A 10000-nucleotide genomic window follows, 5' to 3' on the forward strand; every position below is an offset into this window, starting at 1 on the left:
GTCTTTTATATTATTCTAATACGAAGCATGAACTAATCTCTATTTTGGTAAACAAAAACAAAGTCTGGGCGATGTATAAAGGCACATGTGTGTTTGTTGCATTCTTGTGCAGTTGCCGACCGGGCGAGGAGTGCAGGGCGCGGACTCGAGGTTATAAATGAACTCGGAATGTTGTTGTTGTTGTTGGGGCTGTTGTTGTAGACCGTGTTGTTGTTGTTGGGGTCGTTGTAGGGGTGGGGGAGGATGTGTTTTTGTCGTTGTGGTTGTGGGGAAGGATGTGTTTTTGTCGTTGTAGGGGTAGGGGATGAAGTGTTTTTGTCGTTTTGGTTGTAGGGGATGAAGTGTTTCTTTGTCGTTGTGGTTGTAGAGATTGAGGTGTTTTTGTCGTTGTGGTTGTAGGTGAGGAAGTGTTTTTGTCATTGTGGTTGTGGGGGATGAAGTGTTTTTTGTCGTTGTAGGGATAGGGAAGGAAGTGTTTTTGTCGTTGTATTGTAGAGAATGAAGTGTTTTTTGTCGTTATTATTATCCATGTTGTCGTTGTTCTTTTTCTTGTTTTGTTTTTGTAGCGGTTGTAGTTACTGTATCACGTAATGTTCGTGACTCTGTTGTCGTTTTTGCCGTTGTTATTGCTGCTGTTGTTGTCTTTACTGTTATCTCTGTTGCCGTCGACTGTCATCTTGAGACAAATTCGTGAGAGTAAAAATACGTACGCATCTACTGGATTTTTTTTTCAAAATTAAAGACTAATCAATAGCAAATTATTTTGAATCTTTTAGTGCTTCTTGTTATTCATCCGCCATTCATATGTTATTCATCACTATTCAATCTGGTATTCACCCGTCATTCATCTGTTATTCATCTGTTATTCATCACTATTCAATCTGGTATTCACCCGTCATTCATCTGTTATTCATCTGTTATTCATCACTATTCAATCTGGTATTCACCTGCCATTCATCTGTTATTCATCTGTTATTCATCCGCCATTCGTTTCCATTCATTCCGTCTATGTGTGTCTGTGTGTTTTTGTGTGTGTGCGCATGTGCATATGTGTGTGTATTCATGTGTGTATGTCTGCTAACTGGCTTTATTTATCTGTCTAACTATATCCCCCTCCCCCTCCCCCTCCCCCGGCCTCACACTCACATATGCATACACATTCATGAACATAATAGACAAATGAGCACACGTACACACACATAAGTGTATGCAGTCACAAATACACAGAAATGTGCACATATATACATAAATGCACACAAACAAACTTAAACAGTCACTCGCATAAATACACAAAAACACACACATACAAATGTAAAGATACAAGGAAATAAACATATGTACAACTAAAATGCACACAAACAGACACATATACACATGCAGAAATGCACACAAACAGACACATATACACATGCAGAAATGCACACAAACAGACACATATACACATGCAGAAATGCACACAAACAGACACATATACACATGCAGAAATGCACACAAACAGACACATATACACATGCAGAAATGCACACAAACAGACACATATACACATACAAAATGCACACATATACACATACAAAAATGCACACAAACACACACATATACAAACACAATAGTGCACACAAACACACACACACACAAATGCACACAAACACACACACATATACACACAAAAAAATGCACACAAACACACACATATACAAACACAATAGTGCGCACAAACACACACACACACAAATGCACACAAACACACACACATACAAACACACAAAAATCCACACAAACACACACACATACACACACACACAAATACACACAAACACGAACACAGATGATTGTACCCAAGCCCCCCCCCCCCCCCCCCACACACACACACAGACGCGAATTTGCTCTCGCATTTTTCATTTGACACTTCTCTTCTGGCGAGACACTTCCTCTTCCGTTGCAATGGCCAAGCGCAATGCATTTTACTTCATGAAGCTGTTCAGTTTATAGATGTGAGAGCGTGTAAGTTAATTTTATCCACAACATGTGTCTTAATGAACGGATCTTTATTAATTAATAATTAACACCAAAATGATCTGGAAATTCACCTGAAGTTCACCTATCTTCAAAAAAAAAAAAAAAAAAAAAAAGAGTCAAATACCGAATAACAAAAACCAAAAACCAAAAAAACAACCCCCTCAAAAAAAAAAAAAAAAAAAAAAAAAAAAACGAAAAACTAGATACAAAAAAAAAAAAAAAAAAAAAGACAAAGACGCAATGAAATACGTACGAAGGAGGGAGCGAGCGAGAGAACTTGTGACCCTTGGCACTTGGCGCGAAAACCCACCTGAAGCAGCAGAACGGAGGAGTAGAAAGTCCGAGCCAGTGGGAGTAGTAAGACACACAAGGTTCCGTGGGCAGAGCTCTAGTGCGGCTGGTCGGTCCTGTTGTGCGCCCACCACTACCTTGACACCGCCCGCCCGCGCCCACGCCCTCATCCTCCCGGCACCCCCTCAGCCCCCTCTCGTCCCCTCAGCCCCCCCCTCGTCCCCTCTCCCTCCCTCACCATCCTTCTCTCCCATCAGCGTCGAACCGGTAGCGTCCCCTCGGTTCTCTCCGGTTCTCTCAGCAGCCAGTTGATCACCAAAATATACTGGCCGGGTTTTTGTGCTCCTTGGCTTAAGATTGTTGGTCCCTTTAGCTTCTTTTCTATAAATATGAGCCGGAGAACCAATCGACGCATTCCTTTGATAAGTTTGACTCGTACGCACACACACACACACACACACACACACATATATATATATATATATATATATATATATATATATATATATATATATATATATATATACATACATATATATGTATATATATATATATATATATATATATATATATATGTATATATATTTGTATATATGTAATTATAGACATGTTTCTGTCTGTATATATGTATATAAATAAATAAATAAATAGATATGTGTATTCATACACACACACACACACACACACACACACACACACACACACACACACACACACATATATATATATATATATATATATATATATATATATATATATATATATATATATGTGTGTGTGTGTGTGTGTGTGTGTGTGTGTGTGTGTGAGTGTGTGTGTGTGTGTATGTATATATTCATATATATATATATATATATATATATATATATATATATATATATATTTACGTATATGTGTATGTATGTATATTCATATATATATATATATATATATATATATATATATGTATGTATATAATCATATATATATATATATATATATATATTATATATATATATATATATATATATATATATATATTATATATATATATATATATATATATATATACATATATATATATATGTGTGTGTGTGTGTGTGTGTGTGTGTGTGTGTGTGTGTGTGTGTATACATATATATATATATATATATATATATATATATATATATATATATATATATATATAATATATTATATACATATATGTATATATATATATAATATATATATATATATAATATATATATATATATATATACATATACATATATATATATATATATATATATATATATATATATATATATATACATATATATATATATATATATATATACACACACACACATATCTGTGTAGATAAAACATAGTAAAAAAAAAAAAAAAAAAAAAAATCTTCGCGCCTTCTTGTAAAACAAAAGCCAAAACAAAGTCAAAGAAACATAAACACCTCCACACCTTTCTCTTCTCCTCTTTGTTTCACCCTTCTTGCCCTCCCGGATTTTCCCTCCCCATATCCTACATTCCCTCATTCCCTCCTTCCGCTCCGCCTCGCCCGGCCGCCCCACATCCTCCTCCTCTTGCAAGCACATCATGTCATCATGCATGTCCCTCTGGTCGCCTGGTTTACACGTCGTCTCATCTCAGTTCAGTCGTTTAGTCACTTCTTCACGTCGTCTCATCTCAGTTCAGTTGTTTAGTCACTTCTTCCGTGGTCATATTGTGGTGAATATGGCGTTTAGGGATATTTGTTTGTGGTTTGTATCTCTCTTTGTTATCCTAGTTAGAAAATATTGTATTTAGTTTTCGTTGCTGGGATGGTTTGGGTTTGTTATTCATACACGTAAATCTGGGACGAATGTAAGTTACTGTGGGATTTTTGCACTAGAGGTTAGAAATGGCAATAACTGAGCATATCCTTAAAATAAGTAGTAAGTATCAGGTATGGTCTCATTACAGTGAAGAACGTTTTTCAATAAATAACGAACAACTCGACCGTGGTGAACCTTGAATTCGAAAACAAGGAAACGGATATCAACGTAAACACCTTGAATACGACATGACTACCGAATTCGAATCTCTAAGGCTATGGAGTTTCTTTAGCAGCCTTGCATCTCATCTCATTCCCTTTCCTATTCGTCACTTGTGTTGCAAGTTGGCCAGTGCGCACGGACACACGAACACACATAAATACACGAATGCAAACGCACGCAAAACAAGCATAGACATACCAAAGCGAAACTACAACTTGAATGAGAGACTGCGCGTTCTTTTGTTTTCTAGTTCTCTAAGTCTTCCGTGTTTTGCATATAATAGGATATTAATCTGACGCCGCCATTAGTACACGATCTCAGTGACATAATTCTGAACATTCCACAGGCACTTAGGCTTATCCAGTGCTTCTATCTATGGAATCATAAATGCTTATGAATAGATTTAAGGATAGTTGAAGGTAGATTAAGAGCAACGTTATCTTCAAGAGTGGTAGATGAGTAGATATTTGGATTAAATTAAGGCAGATAAGGATAGATCGTTGATTTTTTTAAAAGTAAGGGTATATTAAGTAAGACTGTAGGTAGATTAAATATATTTAAAAAAGATGACATATGAGAATATTTGGGCGATAGCGGAAGTTTCCATCCTGATTGCTTTCTAGTTAGTTACTAATTAGCTAAGATTGTGAGATGGTAGCCCTCGTGGGCAGGTTCAATCAGCTTCTTAAATAATTTCAACCAAAACGTTTTTTATATCGATTTGCAGATGGATGCACTCACCTTATATTGTTTCTTCTCTTTCATTCTTTTTGGATTCCTTGTCTCTCTTCCCTTACGCTGTCCACTCACGAATTCCACCCTTTACTCACACACACACAAAAAAAAAAACGTACACAGATATACATGAACTCCCCCATTTACTCATAAAAACACACAGATACACAAGGCATGAACTCTCCTTTACTCACAAAAACACTCACAGATACTCATGAACTCCATCCTTCACTCACAAAAACACACACAGATACTCATGACCTCCATCCTTCACTCACAAAAACACACACAGATACTCATGAACTCCACCCTTTACTCACAAAAACACTCACAGATACTCATGAACTCCATCCTTTACTCACAAAAACACACACAGATACTCATGAACTCCATCCTTTACTCACAAAAACACACACAGATACTCATGAACTCCATCCTTTACTCACAAAAACACACACAGATACTCATGAACTCCATCCTTTACTCACGAAAACACACACAGATACTCATGAACTCCATTCTTTACTCACAAAAACACTCACAGATACTCATGAACCCTATCCTTTACTCATAAAAACACACACAGATACTCATGAACTCCATCCTTCACTCACAAAAACACACACAGATACTCATGAACTCCATTCTTTACTCACAAAAACACTCACAGATACTCATGAACCCTATCCTTTACTCATAAAAACACACACAGATACTCATGAACCCCATCCTTTACTCACAAAAACACACACAGATACTCATGAACTCCATCCTTTACTCACGAAAACACACTCAGATACTCATGAACCCCATCCTTTACTCACAAAGACACACACAGATACACACAAACTCCATCTTTTACTCACAAAAACACTCACAGATACTCATGAACCCCATCCTTTACTCACAAAAACACACTCAGATACTCATGAACTCCATTCTTTTCTCACAAAGACACTCACAGATACTCATGAACACCATTCTTTTCTCACAAAGACACTCACAGATACTCATGAACTCCATCCTTTACTCACAAAAACACACATAGATACACAGATGAACTCCACCATCTATCCACACACAAAAATAATCAATTGCCACATACTATGCTCACCTCTCTACTTGTACCCACACCACACACCATCACTCTCTCCTTCACACCATGCATTTATCACACATGCAGCCTCAGAACCCCCCCCCCCCACACACACACACACATCCCCGCCCCCCGCCCCCGCCCTTGCCATCTCTCCACTTGTCATGTCTGTCAAGGGGGTAATGGTTTTGTCTCTGTTTGTTTGTTTATTATTGGCTTCTTTGTTTCTTTGTTTGTCTGTAGGATTACGCGAAATGTTTGTGATTGATCTTTGGGTAGAATGGTCATTTCTTTGGGGTTGATTTTTTAAAATAGATTTTTAGTGGTGAATTGAGTCCCCGTAGTTAGGATGCAATTCAAAGATGTTTTCCCAGGATGTTTTGCCATAGAAAAATAAAAATAATCTACCGGGAAATTGATTACCTTTTGATATGTTATGGTAGACTCAAGTAATCTGAAACCTGATTCAGTCGGCGTTGGCGGAGGTATTTCTCCTACTGCTAATAATAATATTACACTCCTCTTCCTTATTCTTCCTCCTCCTCTCATCACTTCATCATTGGTGATCCCCAGCATCTGTCGAGCATCCCTTGACTTCCCACCCTTACCCTGGATTCTCGGATTTCATCACTTGTGGCCGCCATTATCCGTGGAATCTTTGGACAACAGCTTCTTCGAGAGGATATTTCACACGCCGGTTCATCGTTTTTTGTTTTTTTTTTTCTTTTAGCTTCTCTTACGTCTGTTTGTAGTTTATGGTATTTTTAATGGTTCTTACCGTGGGACGTATGTATTCTGTTTCCTGCCTTTAAATTTACGTGGTTTGTTACTTTTATGTTTTTTGTTTTTATTGTAATTTCCTTACTGTTCTGATTTTGCATTCATTCGCTCTGTTAAGATAACCTTCTCTACGTTCGTTTTCGAGTTTGTGAATATGAGGTCGCAGCCGACTGCATCTTTCCTTTTATGCTCGCTCTCTCTCTCTCTCTAAAATCGTCTCAACACATACATACATACATATATATATATATATATATATGTATATATATATGTATGTATATATATATGTATGTATATATATATGTATGTATATATATATATATATATATGTATATATATATGTATGTATATATATATGTATGTATATATATATGTATGTATATATATATATATATATATATATATATATATATATATATATATATATATATATATATATAGAGAGAGAGAGAGAGAGAGAGAGAGAGAGAGAGAGAGCAAGAGAGAGAGAGAAAGAGAAAGGGAAAGAGAGAGAAAGAGAGAGAAAAAGAGAAAAATAGCGAGAGCGAGAGAGAGAGAAAGAGAGAGAGCGATAGCGAGAGAACGAGAGAGAATTCGCGGGGAGAGAGAGAGGTTCAGAAGTTTGCAAATTTCACCAAGTACAGTTTGCAACCGAGTCTGAAGTCCACTGAAGCGGACATTAAACCAACAGTGCCCCCCCCCCCGCTTGGTCTTATGTATACATTATGCAAATACATCATGCATCGCCCTAACACTGTAACATTCTCAAGAACTGAGCAAGCAACAATATAAGACTTCATTATCATTAGACTACCAGAACATATCGTTATATATCTTATATTTCCACGTTTTATCTTTTGCGGAATATATCGTTATAAAGACTATCTACGGCTAATAAGGATAACTAATGTAATTACGATGATATCCTCTGTTATCAATTTCAACATTGAGATCTTTCTTTTCAAAGTAAAGAGAGAACGAACACATATATATCAACAGGTGCACACATCCACAAACAACTTAAAAATAAAGAAAGAAAAAAATAAATAAAGTTCACATACTAAACACCTTTCCCGCGCCTCATCGTAAACAATAGATCTATTCAACAGAGACGATGAAAATGGCTAAAAAAAAAAAAAATGTACACGAAATCGATTTATTGAAAAACGAGACAACATGTTTTTCCTTACACCTTGAAGTCCTCTTGCCCAGCCAACTTTGCCAGAGGGTCGGCAATGTCTGTAGATTCTTTCACCACACGAAGGCCCTCGGTTGCCAAGCGATGTGTTATCCAGTCAACAAATTGTGAAAAGATATATATGGTGCTCCCTTATTTATGTATTATTATTTTTATTATTATTATTATTTTTTTTTTTTTTTTTTTTTTTTTTTTTTGGGGGGGGGCTAATCTGCCTGATTATAATGGTTGTAAATAGCACCAGTCAAGTAATATGGTGATATTGATAATATAATTCGGACTATTATAATAGTATGCTATTGGTTTTAAAAAGGATGATTGATACCAACGAGGTTGTTATGATCTGATATTAATTTCTTTTGGATCATAAAGTCGCGTACCCTGCGAGAGACACCAGCTGGTTCAACAGGTCACGCACAAACTGAGGACATAAATATTTCAAATGCCGTAGTAAGTTGTCGGTGTTTACTGGAATTTCTAAGAATAAGAATAAGACTAGTTAAGTTTTGAGTGTTGGCGGTACGTTCACTTTTTTAAATACCTTATTTTGTACATTCACTCTTCTTTAAATACCTTATTTTGTACATTTACTCTTCTTTAAATACCTTATTTTGTACATTCATTCTTCTTCAAATACCTTGTTTTGTACCTACAATGTAAATAATTTTTGCTTGCTCTATATATTTTTCTTTAAATAACTTTTAGATGTGTGTTTGAGATACAGGAGATGGCGTGTTACTATCAGTGTGTTGGGGTGGGGGGGTGGGGGTATTGGTATGTGTGTGTGTTGTGTGTGTGTGTGTGTGTGTGAATGATTGTGTGTGTGTGTGTTAGCGTGTGCGTGTGCGTGTGTGTGTGTGTGTGGTCATATGTCTGTTTGTCTATCTGTCTATCATGATACTTTGTCATTCAGCTGTTACATGCTGGTTGCTAAATTTACAGCCACAGATTAAAAAGAAAAAAAAAGTGTTAGTCAAAACAATAGTAAGTAAAAGTGTAACCAAAGGCTTGATAATTACCAGAGAAAGTAATGAATTAACGATTATTGAATTTAGCTACGCGAATATGAAATCACTCATATTTTTGGTATGTCAATAATTCAAAATGGACACAGTTCTCTATCGCCTCCTATATTTGCTAGTATTTTCTATCAACTCAAAAATACAAACACTTTACTGTTCCTTATTATCGCCATACTAACATTTATCATACAAAAACATAGCATTGGAAGCTACGAACATACATGAACCAGTCAGCTGATTTTTGAAAAGCTAAAAATACCAAACGTTTTCCGTGCTTTGTTATTCCGTCGTTTTCTTTCTTTATTCTTACAAAATGGGAGCATGGTTGTCGCAGCAAGCTAATATAAGTATGGCAACAATCTTACCAGCCACACAGACCGATATTTGGACGACATTCAACAGGTTCTCGGGGAAAAAATAGGTACAGGACCTGAGAGTGTTGGCCGTTAAAACAAAGATGGAAATCTGAGGTGTTGAATTGTGATAAAAACAGGTTTAATGGCGTCTCAACTAGCTAGTTAGGAGTTGTTTGGGTATGAAACCTTGACACATCCAATAACAATATATTAAAAATACGATAAGATTAATATAGCACAAAGTTGGAGTACAAGTAATTTTGTTTACCGTTAAAACAAAGATGGAAAACCTGAGGTGTTGAATTGTGATAAAGGCAGGTTTAATAGCGTCTCAACTAGCTAATTAAGAGTTGTTTGGGTATGAAGCCTTGACACATCCAATAACAATACATTAAAATACGATAAGGTTGATATAGCACAAAGTTAGAATACAAGTAGTGTGGATTACCGTTAAAACAAAGAGCAAAGGTGTTGAATTGTGATAAAGGCAG

At 36.1% G+C, this 10000-nt stretch overlaps 1 protein-coding gene across 1 annotated transcript in view; it reads right to left on the reverse strand.

The window, feature by feature from the left end:
* LOC122245996 (glutamate-gated chloride channel) overlaps nucleotides 1-2597 on the reverse strand; it is a 22374-nt gene extending 19777 nt beyond the window's left edge. Inside the window, exon 1 of the mRNA XM_086546930.1 lies at nucleotides 2327-2597. The gene's annotated coding sequence lies outside the window, so the exon portion shown is untranslated. The remainder of the gene's footprint in view (nucleotides 1-2326) is intronic.
* Between the last annotated feature and the right edge of the window lie 7403 nt (nucleotides 2598-10000).

The sequence above is a fragment of the Penaeus japonicus genome, unplaced genomic scaffold (assembly GCF_977035675.1).
Source record: "Penaeus japonicus unplaced genomic scaffold, GWHDUDI00000001_assembly GWHDUDI00000018, whole genome shotgun sequence".
Taxonomy (NCBI): domain Eukaryota; kingdom Metazoa; phylum Arthropoda; class Malacostraca; order Decapoda; family Penaeidae; genus Penaeus; species Penaeus japonicus.